The 16,767-nt window shown below is 47.9% G+C and overlaps 1 long non-coding RNA gene across 2 annotated transcripts; it reads right to left on the bottom strand.

Annotated features, from left to right (window-relative positions):
• Window positions 1-407: 407 nt before the first annotated feature.
• LOC121816314 (uncharacterized) lies at window positions 408-16,318 on the bottom strand. 2 transcript variants are annotated; one of them, XR_006055845.2, is made up of 5 exons: window positions 16,200-16,318; window positions 10,724-10,798; window positions 8,750-8,866; window positions 6,989-7,109; window positions 408-6,480 (listed from the first exon to the last, which is right to left on the bottom strand). It is a non-coding gene; the product is annotated as an uncharacterized LOC121816314 (long non-coding RNA). The 2 variants fall into 2 exon arrangements; XR_009595906.1 differs by having other exon boundaries at window positions 8,750-16,318.
• Between the last annotated feature and the right edge of the window lie 449 nt (window positions 16,319-16,767).

Raw genomic sequence — 16,767 nt, 5'->3', positions numbered from 1 at the left:
CTTTTTCAAAGTTGTTTGGTTATTCTAGGTCCTTTGCATTTCCATATGAATTTTAGAATCAGTGGACGGTTTCTACATAAAAACTACTGAATTTTGGTAGATATTGCCTTAAATCTAAAGACATTTTAAAATTTATATTGAGTCTACTGATCCCATAACTGGGTAAATACATTTCTCAGTTTATTTAGGTCTTGTTTAATTTCTTTCAACAAAGTTCTACAGCTTGTAGTATACAGATCTTGCATATTATCTTTTGTCAAATTTATTCCTAATTTCATATGTTTGATGCTATTGTATTAGGTTGGTGCAAATGCAATCACAATTTCGGACCGTGAATTTTTAAATCACTGTAACTAGGCTCAAACACATCTTTATTAATCAAAATAGGAACCATTGCAATCAACATATTTTGCCAACAAGAAATAAGTTTATTACTGTAGCTTAATAAGCTGAGGTTCAAAATTTGACAAACTCTTGAAAGCATTTTCTGCCTCCTGATGGTTGTGGAAGCATTTTCCCTGCAAAAAGTTGTCGGGCTGCTTGAAGATGTGGTAGTCGGTTGCCAACAGGTCAGGTGAATATGGCAGATGAAGCAAAACTGCGTAGCCCAATTCATTCAACTTTTGCAGCATTGGCTGTGTGACACGCAGTTGGGTGTTGTCGTGGAGAAGAACTGTTGACCAGTGCTGGCTGCAGGTGTTCCAGTTTTTGGTGCATTTCATTGATCTGCTGAGCATACTTCTCAGATGTAATGGTTTCACCAGGATTCAGAAAGCTGTAGTGGATCAGACAGGCAGCAGGCCACCAAACAAAGCCATTGCCTTTTGTTGGTGCAAGTTTGGCTTTGGGAAGTGGTTTGGAGCTTTGATCCAGTTCATCCGTTGAGCTGGTTGTCTCTGGTTGTCATATAACATCCACTTTTCATTGCACGTCACGATTCAATAGAGAAATGATTCATTGCTGTTGCGTAGAGTAAGAGAAGACGACACTTCAAAATGATGATTTTTAAAAAATTTTTATCAGCTAATGAGGTATCCACTTATCAAGATTTTTCACCTTTCCAATTTGCTTCAAATGTCCAATGACTGCAGAATAGTCGATGCTGATTTCTTTGGCAACTTCTAATGTAGTTGTAAGAGGATCAGCTTCAGTGATGCACTCAGTTGGTTGCTGTCAACTTCCAACGGCCAGCCTCTGCACTCCTCATTTTCAAGGCTCTCATCTCCTTTAAAACACTTCTTGAACAACCACTGCACTGTACATTCATCAGCAGTTCCTGGGCCAAATGTGTTATTGATGTTGCGAGTTGTCTCCACTGCTTTATGACTTATTTTGAACTTGAATAAGAAAATCACTCTAATTTGCTTTTTGTCTATCATTTCCATAGTCTAAAATAAATATAAAATACACAGCAAGTAATAAGTCATTAACAAAGATAAAGTGAGAAATGTGCATTAAAATCATGTATAACATAACCACATTTATTTAAGAATGTAATACATTATCAAACAGCAAAGTTCAACAATGCAAAACTGCAATTACTTTTGTACTTGGGCTTCCCAGGTGGTGCTAACGGTAAAGAACCTGCCTGCCAGTGCAGGAGACATAAGAGACTTGGGTTCAATCCCTGGGTCAGGAAGATCCCCTGGAGGAAGGCCAGGCCACCCACTCCAATATTCTGGCCTGGAGAATCCCATGGATGGAGGAGCCTGGCAGGCTACAGTGCGTAGGGTCGCAGAACTGGACATGACTGAGGTGACTTAGCATGCAATATATGATATTTTTTAAATTACAATTCTGGATAGCTTATTGCTGGTATATATAAATAAATTTTATTTCTGTATATTGATTGATATTCTATCCTACAGGCGTGCAATATTTACTTATTAGTTGATCATATTGAGCATAGATGGTCATACTGTCTGCAGAGAAAGATACCTTTTGCTTCCCCCTTTCCAGTCTGAGGGCTTCCCTGGTAGCTCAGTGGGTAAAGAATCCATGTGCAATGCAGGAGACCCTGGTTCAATTCCTGGGTTGGGAAGATCTGCTGGAGAATGGATAAGCTGCCCATTCCAGTATTCTTGGGATTCCCTTGTGGCTCAGCTGGTAAAGAATCCACCTGCAATGCAGGAGACCTGGGTTCGATCCTTGGGTTGGGAAGATCCCCTGGAGAAGGGAACGGCTACCCACTCCAGTATTCTGGCCTGGAGAATTCCATGGACTGTATAGTCCATGGTGTCGCAAAGGGTGGATATGACTGAGTGACTATCACTTTCCAATCTGAATGTCCTTTATTTCTCTACTACAAATGTCAAATAGAAGTTGTGAGAACAGGAATCTTTGTCTTCTTTCTGATCTTTAGAAAAGGAAAGGATTTCGCCTTTCACCATTAATTATGTTAGTTATACATTTGTTTCATAGCTGCCGCTTATTCCACTGAGAAAGTTCCCTTCTACTACCAGAGTTTTGTTTTTTAATCAGAAACAAATGTTGGGCTTTGTTAAATGTTTTTTCTATGGCTACTGAGATAATTATATAATTTCTTCTTTGACTTGCTGGTTAGTTATAAAAGTATCATTCCATGTATAATTATTTGGAGATTTTCCAAGTATCTGTCACTGATTTGTGATTTAATTCCACCATGGTCAGAGAACACACTTTGTAGGACTTGAATCTTGATAGATGTGCATAAACTTTTTTTAGTCTCAGACTGGAGTGTGACCCATCTTGGTAAATCTTCACGTGCACTAGCAAGGAAAGTGTGTTCCGCTGTTGCTGGGTGATGTGATCTGTAAACGTCAATCGGGCTGAGTTGGTGGAGGGTGTCATCCAAGTTGTCTACGTCTTTGCTGATCTTCTGTCCACTTGCTCTACTGATTGGTGACAGCATGGTGCTGAAATCTGACTGTAATTGTGGGCTTCTCTGTTTCCTCTTGCAAGTCTGTTAGTTTCTGTTTCATCCATTTGAAGCTTTGTTATTCAGTGCATAAACATTTAGAATTGCTATTCACCCTGATTAATGGATACCTTAGTCATTATGAAATGACACTTTTCAATCCCTGATGTTATTTGTTCTATAATCTGCTTTGTCTGATACTAATACTCTCTCTCCAGCTTTCTTTCGATTAGGAGCTAGAGTATCTTTTTTCAGTCCTTTCACTCTTAACCTACTTGTGTCTTAATAACTTTGCCTTTCTTGGAGGATACAACCTTCTCCTGGTTAGAGTCCTCAGCTTCTTCACATACACAACAATGAACAGGGCCCATCAATCTTCCTTCACACTCATGCTCAGTTTTCTCCTTGACCTTGATGGGGATTAAATGGAGGCAAATGGTAAGGCTGAGGCAGAGCATACAAAGAGGAGCTTTAGTTCACCCTGCCATAAACACTATCTTATAACTTAGGTTGAATCCCATCACACATCAGCCATATGTCCTTGGGCAAGCTCCTTAACCACTCTGAGCCTCAGTTTCCCCATCAACAAAATGAACTGAATAATGTCAGCTTGGTAGAGTTATAAATAATCTGTGCATAATGCCTTCGCCAGGGTCCAAACCTCATTTGGTGATAGATACTAACCCGCTGTTATTACTTCTATATTAATGTATGTACCATACACATGAATATATTTACATTACAAATCAACCTCTTATGTGAGCACAAAGCAGTCATCATACTTTTTTTTTAATTAACTTGCTGTGCCAGGGAGGTAATAAAAGGAATGAAATCAGCATGTTTTTTCCAACGTGCTTGTCATAAATTAAGCCCCTAGTCAAGTGCCCTTCTCAGGGAGGTTTGGCTAAGGGAGCTTGCTCTGGAATCATGTGATTATGACTCCAACCTTGCAGAACCTTGACAAGGAACAAGGGTCCTAGGCTTCCGTAGGGTGCTGCCCCTGGGTCTTTTGCATCTGACATATTAATTCCTGCCTCTTCCTGTAAAGATAATTCATGCTCCTTGGCAGCACTGTGGAAGGCACAATGCCTGGTGCCAGGAGTCTCCTGCAAACTTCGGCAGGGCCGTATTATAATGTGCTACTAGATTAATCCAGTCATCTAAAATGTATTTTTTAAGAGCCAAAGGTCTTTCCCATGAATAACCTGGCGACTATTTGAGCTTCATTATAATTTCCCTCTAATGGAGTTTGGGGAAATGAAATGGGAGTTATTAGCCAGATTTATAAGACTGTCTCCTGAGAAAAGAGGGGATGACTTAGCAGACGAGGTGCAGTGGCTAACTCCCTGGCCCAGGAGACAGAGCTGACCTCCAGTTTGCAAACACAAAAATATCCCCACCTGACAACCACTTTCCTACGCCCCCAGTACAGGGCCGGCAGTGCTTTTAGAATCGGAGGGAGCGCTGCACACACATGCCCCAGTGGGCTCCTCTCCATGTTCAGAATCTTACTCTGCAAGCCCACTAGTGGGTTTTTGTCCAAAAGAATTGAAATCAGAATCTCAAAGAGGTCTTAGCACTCCAGTGTTCATTACGGCATCACTCACGACAGTCAGGATGTGGAATGACCTAAATGTCCAACAACAGATGAACAGATGAAGATGCGGCAGGGACATGCACAGGAATACCATTCAGACTCAGAAGAGAAATTCTGCAAAATGGGACAACACAAGTGAAGCTTGAGGACACTGTGCTCAGTGAATAAGTCAATCAGAAAAACACCTTGGTTCCACTTATATGAGGTATCTGAAATGAAAAAGTCAAATTCCTATGGTATCAAAGAGCAGAATGCTGGTTACCAGAGACTGGAAACAGGGGGAAAGGGAAGTCACGGATGGACAGGCAGGAAGTTTCAGTCAAGTGAGACGAACAAACTCTAGGGTTTGCTGTACAACAGTCAACAGTCATGGATTATAATCATCTGATGTCACTTACAGGATACGTGGCATGTAGCGACACCAATGAACTTATTCACGAAACACAGAGGCAGACATAGAGAACAGATCTGTGGTTGTCAAGGGAGTGGGGGAGGGACAAATTAGGAGCTGGGGATTAACAGATAGAAAGTACTATACATAAAATAGATAAACAACAAGGATCTACTGTATAGCGCAGGGAGCTGTAACCAATATCCTGTAACAAGCCCTCTGGAAACCTGAAGCCCTGGACTATACAGAAGAAACTAACACAGATTATAAGGCATCTAGATATCAATAAAAATGACAGTAAATTTAAATAAAATTTTTTAAAAGTCCCTGGTGGTCCAGAAATTAGGACTCAGTGCTTTCATTGCCGGGGCCTGAGTGCAGCCCCTGGTCAGGGAACTAAAATCCTACAAGTCAGAAAAACAAAACCAAAATTTTGTTAAGTGGATGGATCTCAAGTTAAGTGTTATTAACACACCAACATTCTTAAAAGTTCATAATAAAGTTAAACATTAAAAAAAAAGTTACCCCACCACAAGAGACCATGGTGTTGGTGATCCCACTGGAGCCTAAATGAACACATTCTCCTGCTGGTGTCCGGAGAGTTTTAAACCACCTCACTGAAGGGCAGAGGCACCTTCAGGAGGGAGTATCTTGAACAAGAAAATGGCTGAATGAGGCTCTGGAAGGATAGAGACTCACGTTCCCTCCAGGAGAGTCCGGAGCCATCATCTGGGGAGAAACAGTCCCGGAAGGCGGGGAGTGACAGGAGGATGGGGCGCCCAGGGACACGCCCAGGACCCTGGGCGCCCAGGAAGAGGAGGGGCTCCAGGGGCCAGGAGCAGGACGGGCTGTGTCTGCCTGAAGGAGAACTCTCAGCACGGCTCTTAGATCGTAAGGATCTCGGGGTGGAGAGAGGGACCATGAACAACGATGACACGGACATTCCTACTGAGCACACGTGGCAGTTCATGCAGGTGGTCCTAACAGAGGGCCACACGCTTAAGCAATGTGGTGGCTGGAAGCCCAGGATCAGAGAGTCGGCAGGGAAGGTCTCCTCCCGGGCCCCTCTCTGGCTGGGAGACGCCGGCTCCTCCCTGTATCCTCATGTGGTCTCCCTTCCATGCGTGTCTGTGTCCCAACCAACTCTTCTTTTAAGGACACCAATCACATGGGATTAGGGTCCGTCCCAGGGACCTCATTTTAATGGAATCACCCTTATAAAGAACCTCGTCTCCAAATACTTTCACTCTCCTGAGGTCCTGGGGGTTAGGATGTCAATGAGTGTTTGGGGGATGTAAATCAGCCCCCTGGGCTGTAACTCTTAGAATCTGTATGCTTTTCCTATTAAGCCACAGTGAGTCCCATTCACAGGTGTTCCTTGGGCTTTCTCATGCACCTGATCTGCAAAACGTACCTGTGAGACAGGCAGCATCACCGTCCACGCTTTAGACATGAGGACATGAGGCCCAGAATGGCCAAGCAACTCACCTGGCTGGAAGGCAGGACTGACCACAGCCCGCCTGCGACCGGAGGCTGCACCTCAGATCACATCACCTGCCTCCATTCCCGGGCTAGTTACAGAAAAATGTGCAGGACCTAGAAGAGAGAGGAGATGATGACTAAATAAAAGTCACTCACAGTCCCACCCGCCTGCACTCCACACGTAGACTCTGATTCTGCTGTGCAGTCTCCCTGTCCCATCTGACATCAGCTTCCTTAACTCGGGCTAATGTCCTGAACGTCACTTTGCTGGGGACAGAACCAAAGGAGAGCTAATGACACTTGAAAACGGCGTCCATGAGACTTCACGGGTGGGGACATCGGTGATGCTATGGCGCTGGGTGTGAAAAGCTGATTCCTTTACAATGTCTGCAGGATGAGCCCAATTGAAACAAACACACAAACAAGGACAACACCAGGTTGCTAAGTGTGGATCTCTGGCTCAGGCGGAACCATGGGTGATACTAATTTTCCTCCAAGATCACCTGTGTTTATTTCTTGTTTCTCAAATCTGCCATCATGAGTGTGTGGACAAAATGACCTCTGTGAGCAGAAATGAAAACAATAAATGTCATGAGAGAAAAACGACCCCACGCCCACTCACCGCACTGCAGGTGCCATTCACTGTTGGGGCCTCAGTTCTGGAAGATTCCTCCATATGCATTTGGAAAGGAAAACAAAGGCAGCACGCAGTGTCTGTGAGGAAGTCTCTTGGCAACAACATCCTGAGTGAGAAGTGATAAAAGAACCACATTCCTAAAAGCCCGAAGTGGCCGCTCAAATAGTAAAACTGACGCAGGGGTTTGAAAACAAAGTCCCAGCTTTCAGCCGCCGTTTCCTGAGCCGGTGAGTGCAGCCAGCAAGGAAGAGGAAGCTGGTGCCCCCAGAACACCCCCACCCCCCCCCCGGGGGCCCTGCGCTGCTACCCACCCTGAGGCCCCTAAGGCCAGAGGTCTCCATCCTGTCACCCCAGGTGGAGGAGCACCTGCCTCAGGTGCCCTTGGGGACCCAGACCACGGCTCTGTCTGCCCCCACAGCTGGCGCCTGGGGAGGGAGGCTCCCAGGCTCCTAGTCCAGGGAGCAGCGTGCACTTGAATGGGGACCTGGGCAGGCCAGGGTCGGGGCTGGGCACAGGTCCCACCTTGGGCCACCTGCTTCCTGCCGGGCTGCAGAGCCAGGCAGACACAATGGGCAGGCCCCACGTCAGACTCTTAGGGGAAGAAACTCACTCTTTGTGGACCGAGAGATCAGGACAGGATATCTATAATGGTTTAAAGAAAAAAAAAAAATGCCTGGGCTGCAACCCCCTCTTTCCCCAAGCACTTCCGAAATGTCGTGCAACACACCCAGCTCTTTAAATATCCAAACCCAGAATAAATGTGCCGACAGCATTTCCCCCAGCAACCCGGGCCCCATGGCTGCTGGCTGAGTCAGGCTCCGAGTGACGGAGCTGGACCGGGCCGCCCAGATCAACTGGCTCGGCAGAGACCGGGGTGCCCAGCACTCAGCACTCCCGCCCTGGTACCCTCTCCCCAAAGTCCCTGCCCCTGTCAGGTGACACCTGGGTGTCCCTAACCACTGTGCCCCCTGCCTTCCCATGGTGGGGGGCACTCCCTGCTCTTGCGCTGGTAAATGAGCTACAGCATTGAGGGAGGAAAAGGACCTGGTGTGAGTTACACAATTGGTTCCAGGCAGAACCAGGCTAAACCTGGCACCGATTCCCATCCTCCTGCTTGTCCCTGGACAAAGTGGCCACTTGGACCCGACACCTCTTTGTGGGGGGGGCTGTCCCGTGACCGAGCAGGTGACGGCTCTGGACTGGACACTGTGTTTTAAGATCCTTACAAATATGTTTAGACAGGCGTTTCTCCTAAGAATTTTGAATGTCTACCCAGTTGAATTATACGTGCTACATGCTAAGTCACTTCAGTCGTGTCTGGCTCTTTGCGACCACACAGATTATATCCCACCAGCCTCCTCTGTCCATGGGATTCTCCAGGCAAGGATACTGGAGTGGGTTGCCATATCCTTCTCCAGGAGATCTTCCCAACTAGGGACCAAACCCACATCTCTTATGTCTCCTGAACTGGTAGCCGGGTTATTTGCCCCTAGTGCCAGCCTGGGAAGTCCAGTTGAACTATATATATATGTATGTGGGTTTTTTTACAATTTCTGGTTTTCCGTTAAAACATGTTTTGGACTCTGGTTGAATACAGTGTCTACCAGACCTCAAGGTGTGAAACAGATATAAGCAGAGTTGAGTTGGTTGAGGTGGGGGCTGGGGCTCAATGCTCATTGGCCCAGAGACATATCCTGGACCCTGGGAAATGGACAGGTATTAATAGTACTCTGTGGGCTCACATACCTGAGAGCCCGTGATTCACCATCATGTGAGTCTGCATAGTGGAGGGAACATCCTGAGGGTTTGACTCACTCCTTTTCTGCTTCCAGTAGAAAATAAGGATGAGAAGAGGTTGTGGACCTGAATTAAAATTGGACCAGAGGTTCACAGTGAAATGCGGCAGAGCCAAGCCCAACAGAAATCATTCATTCTTTCATTAGTCAACAAAAACATGCTAAGCACTTACTGTGTGCCAGCCCCAGTACGAGGCACAGCAAATGATAGACAGAAAAGTAATTCAGTCTTTATCCATGTAGAGGTTTATGTTCTAAACAAAATTAACATAAATACCAAAAAGATCATAAATGGAAGGTACAATTTATTTTTTCAGAGATCCATTTACATGAGCTACCCTTTCAAGCAGTGGTGATCCCCAAGGACTTCCTGGAAGAAGTGGCATTTGAAGAAGAGTTTGGTTTTCACAGGCGGCTGGGAGAGGATGGCCCTCTAGAACAAGGAAGCAGCAAGCACAAAGGCCCGAGGCCCTCTGGTCGTACAGGCTGACAGCTCCAGGTAATGCATTCATGGAGTCTGTCAAGCCTGTCCCCTGGAATCTGCCCTGCTGGAAAGCTCAGATGTGATCAGGAAATAGCTCACCAGACACAGGGAGGGAGCTGGGTAGAGCAGCAGCGGGAGATCAGATGCCAGGGTGAGGCTGCAACCGGAGTGCAGAGGGCCTGAGACACCAGGCAAGGTGCTGTCACTCCACACTGTGAAGAGTGGGCAGGGGCCAAGGGGCTTTGGGCAGATAAGTGACACCAGAGGGTGGCTTTAGGAAGCCAAGCCCAGCAGGGGTGGGAGGGTGTGGTGGAAGAGGAGAAAGACGCTGGAACTGGGATGGAAAGTTCCTGCCACAGTGGAAGGGACCGCTGATGGGGCACCTGTGGGTGGAGACAGTGAGGATGGGGAAGGCAAAATAGAGGTGAGAGATTGAAAAAAAAAAATTCTCCCAGGAGAATCAGCCAGACTTGGCAAACCCCTGACTTTGGAGGCTAAGGGACAGGTCACAGGGATTAGCAGGCCTGGTCTGGGTGCCTGGGGAGCAGTGGGTGCCTCCTGCACACTTAGGGAAGAGGGCAGGGGTGCTGGGGCTCTGTGGACATGTGGGATGCTTGATTTTTAGGCTGGAAGGTTTTGGGCGTTGGAGGGAAAGTTCAAAGAACCAGATCAACCCTCGAGCAGGGCCTTCCCCCCATCCTACATGAGTGGATACAAAAGCCCCTGATGCTGGTGGTGAGATGGTCTGCCTTTGAGTGAGGGTCACCGATTACAGCACCCACATTCCCAAAGTTTCCACCAGGTTCCTGTCCCTCCTCTTCTCCCCTGGAACATGGGGCTCCCAATGGAGGAAAGCTGGAACGGAGACTTCCTTATGGCTGATGTGGGCGACAACTACCAGAGCCAGAAAGGGGCCTCCCCCAGTCCCGTATCTTCCAGCTGAGCCAGGCTGCCAAGGGTAAACAGCAACCGAAACAATCCCAGTTGCTTGCCACTTGGAAGATTATTATCTGAGCAGTTGGTGGATGGGAACTGTTTTTCAAACAAGCTATCAAAACAAACCCAGAGAGCACATGTGCGAGGCCGCTGGCCTCTGAGTCGCTGAGGAAGGAAACCGGCAGCCCAGCGGCCCCTCCATTACGTGTCCTCCCGCCAAGGGGCAGGTCCCCTGGATCGCCTGGGGCGGGGAGGCCCGGGGTCCAGCAAGGGAGGGTCTGGAAAGTGAGGGTCTGGCGAGTGAGATGCAGAAACTACCTCTGAAAACAGGGAGGCTTAGGTGACCGGGCTGCAAGCCAGTAGGGCAGGGCTGGCGGCCACTTGTCCAGGCCATCACCTGAGAGCCTGAAACTCTTGAGTGCAAACATCAGACGTTATTTATAGCCGTCTGTTGAAATCCGTGTTACAAGGATTATGATGTTTACAAGGTTGAATCGTAGGTACCTCTCCTTTCTCGCCCCTCCGGCTCAGCCTAGAGATGTTTTCATGTGCAGACTTCTTTTTCTTGAGCTCATTTTTCTTTAAAAAAAAAAAAAAAAGAAGAAGAAAGAAAGAACTCAAAAGGGTAGGACAACAAATCCTTCTTATTTAAAACCCTGGTGAGGCTGAGGCACCTGAACTTCCTGGAGGGAATGAGGAGCAGCTTTCTAAACAAAACTCAGCAGGCTGTCTTAAAGGGGTTTGTCTGCAGTCCTGGTGTTGGGGGGGATTTTCCTAGAGGGAGGGGAAAAGTGCCCGGGGGTGGGGGCAGAATTCCTCCCTTCCCTCTGTTCCACCCCCAGCATCCCCTACATAAAACTCATAAACGCCCCCTGACTCTAGCCCCCACTTTGTGTTGGCTGCCCTTATTTTCAAATCACAGGCTATAGTTTGTTCTCACTCAGGTGGGTTGGAAGTTTGGAGGAGTCAGTTTAATGAAAAAGGGGAGTGAGGCAGAGCTAGAGAAAAACTAGTGGTTACAGCGGAGAGGAGGGGAGGAGAATTTAGGGGTGTGGGAACAGGAGGTATAAAACTGCTGGGTTTAAGATGGGCTCAAGGATGTCTTGTACAATATAGGGAAGACAGCCAACATTTTGTAATCGCTGTAAATGGAAAGACATCTTTAAAAACTGTACAAAAATTTTAAAATTGGTTTTTAAAAAATGAAAAATAGGAGTCCTCTGGTGGGCTAGTGGTTAGGATTCCGGGCTTTCACTGCCACGGCCCAGGCTCAGCCCCTGTTTGGGGAAATGAGATCCTGTAAGCTGCATGCTGCAAACCCCACCTACAAAAAAAAAAAAAATTAAAAATTAAATCTTGTCAATGCTGGCCAAAAAAAAAAAAACAACCAACAACCCAGTGCTTAAGGAAACACTAGAAATAATGTAAAATCCTCTATGGCCTCAGCCTTAAAACTGGATTTCTCTTAGGAGTTTGGGATTAACAGATACACACTACTACATATAAAATAGATAAACAACAAGCTACTGTATAGCAAAGGGGAACACATTCACTATCTTGTAACAACCTATGGAGAGGACTCTGAAAAAGAACAGGTATACCTGTGGTTGATTGTGGTTTAGTGGCTAAGTCGTGTCCAACTCTGCAACCCCATGGACTGTAGCCTACCAGTCTCCTCTGCTCATGGGATTTCCCAGGTAAGAATTCTGGAGTAGGTTGCTGTTTCCTTTTCCAGGGATTTTCCCAACCCAGGGATCAAACCTGGGACTCCTGAACTGCAGATAACTCTTTACCATCTGGGCCATCAGGGACCACACCAAGCAGATGAACGGACCAAATGGAGCATGGACAGTGAGCAGCAGCAGCGCAGCTGCAGCGCGCAGACATGACACTGCGTGGCGCGAGCAGACAGTGGCAGGGGCGCTCACTCACCCGAAGACAGTGACACCTGATCCGTGGGGATCGAGCTGGGAATGGGGTCCCATGGGGCTACTGCCTGGAAGCTGGGATGCCCCATGCCTTGGTCTGGGGGCGGCTACACGGAGTATAAAGGTTAAACAGTGACTTGTGTGTGTGAGACCACTGCGCTGCATGCAGGCAGGCAGGCACCTCCACAGAACATCTTAGAGCAGGATGCTGTGTCCTACATGAGCATATTTGCTTCCTTAACCTAGACAGCATATGAAAAAGCAGAGATGTTACTTTGCCAACAGAGGTCTGTATAGTCAAAGCTATGATTTTTTCCAGTAGTTATGCAAGGATGTGAGAGCTGGACCATAAAGAAGGCTGAGCAACAAAAAATGGATGCTTTTGAACTGTAGTATTGGGGAAGAATCTTGAGAGTCCCTTGGACTGCAAGGAGATCCAACCAGTCAATCCTAAAGGAAATCAGTCCTGAATATTCATTGGAAGGACTGATGCTGAAAGCTGAAGCTCCAACTTTGGCCACCTGATGCAAAGAGCTCATTAGAAAAGACCCTGATGCTGCAAAAGATTGAACGCAGGAGGAGAAGGGGACGACAGAGGATGAGATGGTTGGATGGCATCACCGACTCAAAGGACATATGAGTTTGAGCAAACTCCGGGAGATGGTGAAGGACAGGGAAGCCTGGCGTGCTGCAGCCCGTGGGGTCACAAAGAGTCAGACATGACTGAGTGACTGAACAACAACATTTGCTTCCTGTTGCTGCTGTGATAGAGGCAGTGGCTTAAGACAGCTGAAATGTACGATTGCACTAGAGGTCACAAATGAACCGTCAAAGCATCATCAGGCCTGAGTTCCTTCTCAAGGCTTTGAGGAGGAGCCTCTTCTTGCCTGGACAGCCTATAGAAGCCACCTGCGTCCCTCGCCCTGTGGCCCTGTCTCAAATCACCGGAGCCTCTCGCTTCTGTCGTCACACTGCCACTGTTGCCAGGTTTCCTTCTTTGCTTTTTTGGCCATGCCCCCGCAGCTTGCAGAGTGATCCTCAGTCCCGGGATCAGGGACTACTGAACCTGGGCCACTGCAGCAAAGGTGCTGAGTCCTAACCACTGGACCACAGGGAACTCCCTGGTTTCCTTCTTGTAAGGATCCTTGCAGTAACTCTGGGCCCATCTGGATAATCCACAATAATCTCTTCATCTTAAAAGTCCTTAATTTAATCACAGCTGCCAAGTCTCTCTTGTCACATAAGGTCACATCCTCACAATCCTGGACATGAGGACATGGATGTTTCCAGAGGGCGAAGGGGTGTTATTTGGCCTTCACAATAAGATGACATGGAGGTCAAGGCCAAATAAGACCACCAAATGTATTAGGATAATTAATATAGTAGCTGCTGTTGGGACACAAGAACCCCCAAACCTCCATGGCTTTATACAATAACAGGGGCTCTTGTTTTATTTTTATGGGTTTTATGGCCATGCTGTGCAGCATGTGGGATCTTAGTTCCCCAACCAGAGATTGAACTCATGCCCTCTGCATCAGAAGCATGAAGTTTTAACCACTGGACCACCACAGAAGTCCCCTAATCTAAGCCCAGCATCCCCACAGGAATCTTAGACAGAATTCAGGGGAGCTGTGAATCCAGATGGAAGAAAAAACTACATCTTTATTTTCTCTAAACTTAGCACTGTCTTCAATAATAAATGTAGTCAATAAGTCACATTAGTACTGGTAGTATTTGTAATAGAAATTAGGCATTTTCACATCAAGTTACAAGTTACTTTGTCTATATCAAAATACCCTTATACATATCGCTACTTCAAAAGGATTCTAGTTATGAAATCTCCCCCTGTATCTTATTTTATAATGGACTAATAAAGAAGTGTACATATTAAATTATCACGATTTTCATATTTTACTAACTGTATTTGACTATGAATTTTAATCTAGTACTCTATTTTACCCACTTTCAGATAACCCCCCAAAAATGCTTTTTGATTAAAAACACACACATTTCTGGGGAGAAATCTACAGCCTTCACCAAATCGACAGAGTCGATTTGTGGGTCCACGGTACCCACAAAGACACACACAAAACACAAACAAGAGGCCCTGAAATACGGGTGTCTCTTTTACTCCTAGACGTACAAGGCAGGCCAGGTGGCCCCGTGCACTGTAGCTGTCCCATTGGAACATGTGACCTTCAAGTGACCCCACAGGCCGTGTGGGTGTGGGCTTCTTACTGGGGTGGGAAGCTCCCTCAGACTCTCTGAAGCAACTTCTTCAGATCACAAGCCTGGCCAGAGGCTCCCCCAGGTCTGCAGGAGTTACTTATGGAGCATACTCCCAGCAAGCCATTTGGGCCGGGGTCCCAAACCCTGGGCCATGGCCTGTTAGGAACTAGGCCATACAATAGGAGGTGAGAGGTGGGCGAGTGGATGGCAGCTGCGTCTGTCATCACTCACATTACCGCCTGAGAACCGTCCCTCCACACCCCGTCCTTGGAAAAACTGTCTTCACCAAAGCTAGGCCCTGATGCCAAAAAGGTTGGGGACCACTGGTTTAGGGGACAAAGCTACTTTTTCAGAGTGTGGGGACCGGGGTGGCCTACACACACCAGTCTAAAGGCTTGACGGGTTTTCATGACTCCAAGCTCATTCTAACTCCACCCATATGCACCCCCCAGACCAAGCTCGAGCTCCTCGCTCTCTTCTGTCCAAGCATAATGAAGGCAAGAGTCTCCGGTGTGCTCTGCTACGGGACTGGCTTCCCACTCCCTTCCCTGGGTACACAACCCTCGGGCGTTGGCCCACACCTCAGACCTTCCTGACTGCTTCACCACCGACCCATCCCTGACTTCGTTTTTAGTTGCCCGCGGCTCCTTCAGGGAGGTTCAGACCTTACCTTCCAGTACTGGTTCCCATCACACCTGGACCGCCTCCAAGACACCCCTGTGCTACAGTAGGTGGTCTTGCCTCATCCAGACACAGTGACTCATCCGGATGTTTGAAGGGAAGAAGCAGAGACCCCACCTGGGCCATTTATCCTTCTTTCTTCTCTGAAGTCTTCTCCCAGGTTCCCCTTTCTGATAAAGGCCAAAGGCCCTTCAGTAGAACTAGAGGAAGGGTGCTTTTCCACTCACAACTGTTGACTCCAGGCTCCCATTGGTTTGGGCCATTCATCTTGGTCCAAACTACAGTCTTCTTCCTTTTCCTCTCCTTGTAAGAATCCCTACCCCCATACTACATGCCTCTGAGAAAAAGGGGAGCCTTGTACCCTGAGAAGCTCATGGTAGAAGGTGCCCCATTCTTATACCACTGGTGCCAAGAAAATTCTCCACCCTTCCCTGGAAAGAGTAGCCACCAACCAACCCTCATTCCCACCCACTCCAGGAGGACCCTCCTGAAACAAGAAATCAGGGCTCAAGTCCAGGATGTGGAGTTGGCCGTGGGGTCTGACTGTGGGTGGGTATGTTAGGGGGACACACGTCCCTCCCCATGGCCCCACCTGGCCCCACACCTGTGCTCTCCCCCCTCATCTGGCCCCCACAAGCCCCCTGACTTCCCTGTAGCTCAAACAATAAAGAATATGCCTGCAATGCAGGAGACCAGGGTTCAATTCCTGGGTCAGGAAGATCCTCTGGAGAAGGGAATAGCAGCCCACTCCAGTATTCTCGCTTGGAGAATTCCATGGCAGAGAAGCCTGGCGGGCTACAGTCTGTGGGGATGCAAAGAGTCAGACATGACTGAACAACCAACATGCACAGTCCCCTGAGTCCAGATCTCCAAACCGGGGCCAGAGCAGGAAGGACTCACGTTTGTGGCAGGAAGTCCTGTGCCCCCTACCTCTGACCCCAAGCCATCTGCTCCCACGCCCACTGCAGGCGGGCTCCATGCCCACCCCTCCCTGCCCAGCATCTGTCTTCTCCATCAGCTCCTGCTGTCTTGCCTCCGAGGCCCTGCCTGTCCCTCCCCTCCATTTACAAGGCCTGGTGACCGTGGGATGGGCTTGGTCCTGCCGCCCCCTCAGAACCACAGTTCAACAACATGGAACTCACCTTCTTTCCCTGACTCTGCTGCTCCCCATGGTCAGCACCCAGTGGGTGGTCTGCGGGCCATCGACCCCTGCCCTCCCCGCCACCCGTACTGCTCCAGCTCTGGCCTGGCCTCTGGCTATGTCTCCGCAGCCCCAAGTCCCTCCCTCTGCCCCTGCAGCCACTTCCTCACCAGCCAGCGTCCCTCCAGCACTTCCCCAATGGTATCTACAAGGAACTTTGGGAATACCTGTCTGATTATTTCATTCCAACCAACTCTTACCTGTTTTGAGGCTCTAAAAACTTTTCTAGGCTTCTCTTTGCCCACAGGCTTTTCTCAGTCTTGTCCCAGCCCACCTGGCAGAGCCATGCACCCCACCTTCCTCCTCCCACTCCCCACATGAACACCCATGTACCCACACGTGCACATGCATGTGCAGACTATGCCCATCTGTTCCTTCATATGTGTGATTACTTAGAGTTGACAAGTCTTTGCACTTGGGAGACGACACCTGTCACCACTTCTTAAGCACATCGCACACAGGTTTTCTGTGCTTTTCCCTCTCCACCCACTGTGACTAGGCTCCACAGC

The sequence above is a fragment of the Ovis aries genome, chromosome 13 (assembly GCF_016772045.2).
Source record: "Ovis aries strain OAR_USU_Benz2616 breed Rambouillet chromosome 13, ARS-UI_Ramb_v3.0, whole genome shotgun sequence".
Lineage (NCBI taxonomy): Eukaryota > Metazoa > Chordata > Mammalia > Artiodactyla > Bovidae > Ovis > Ovis aries.
This window is presented reverse-complemented; position numbering and strand designations above follow the sequence as displayed.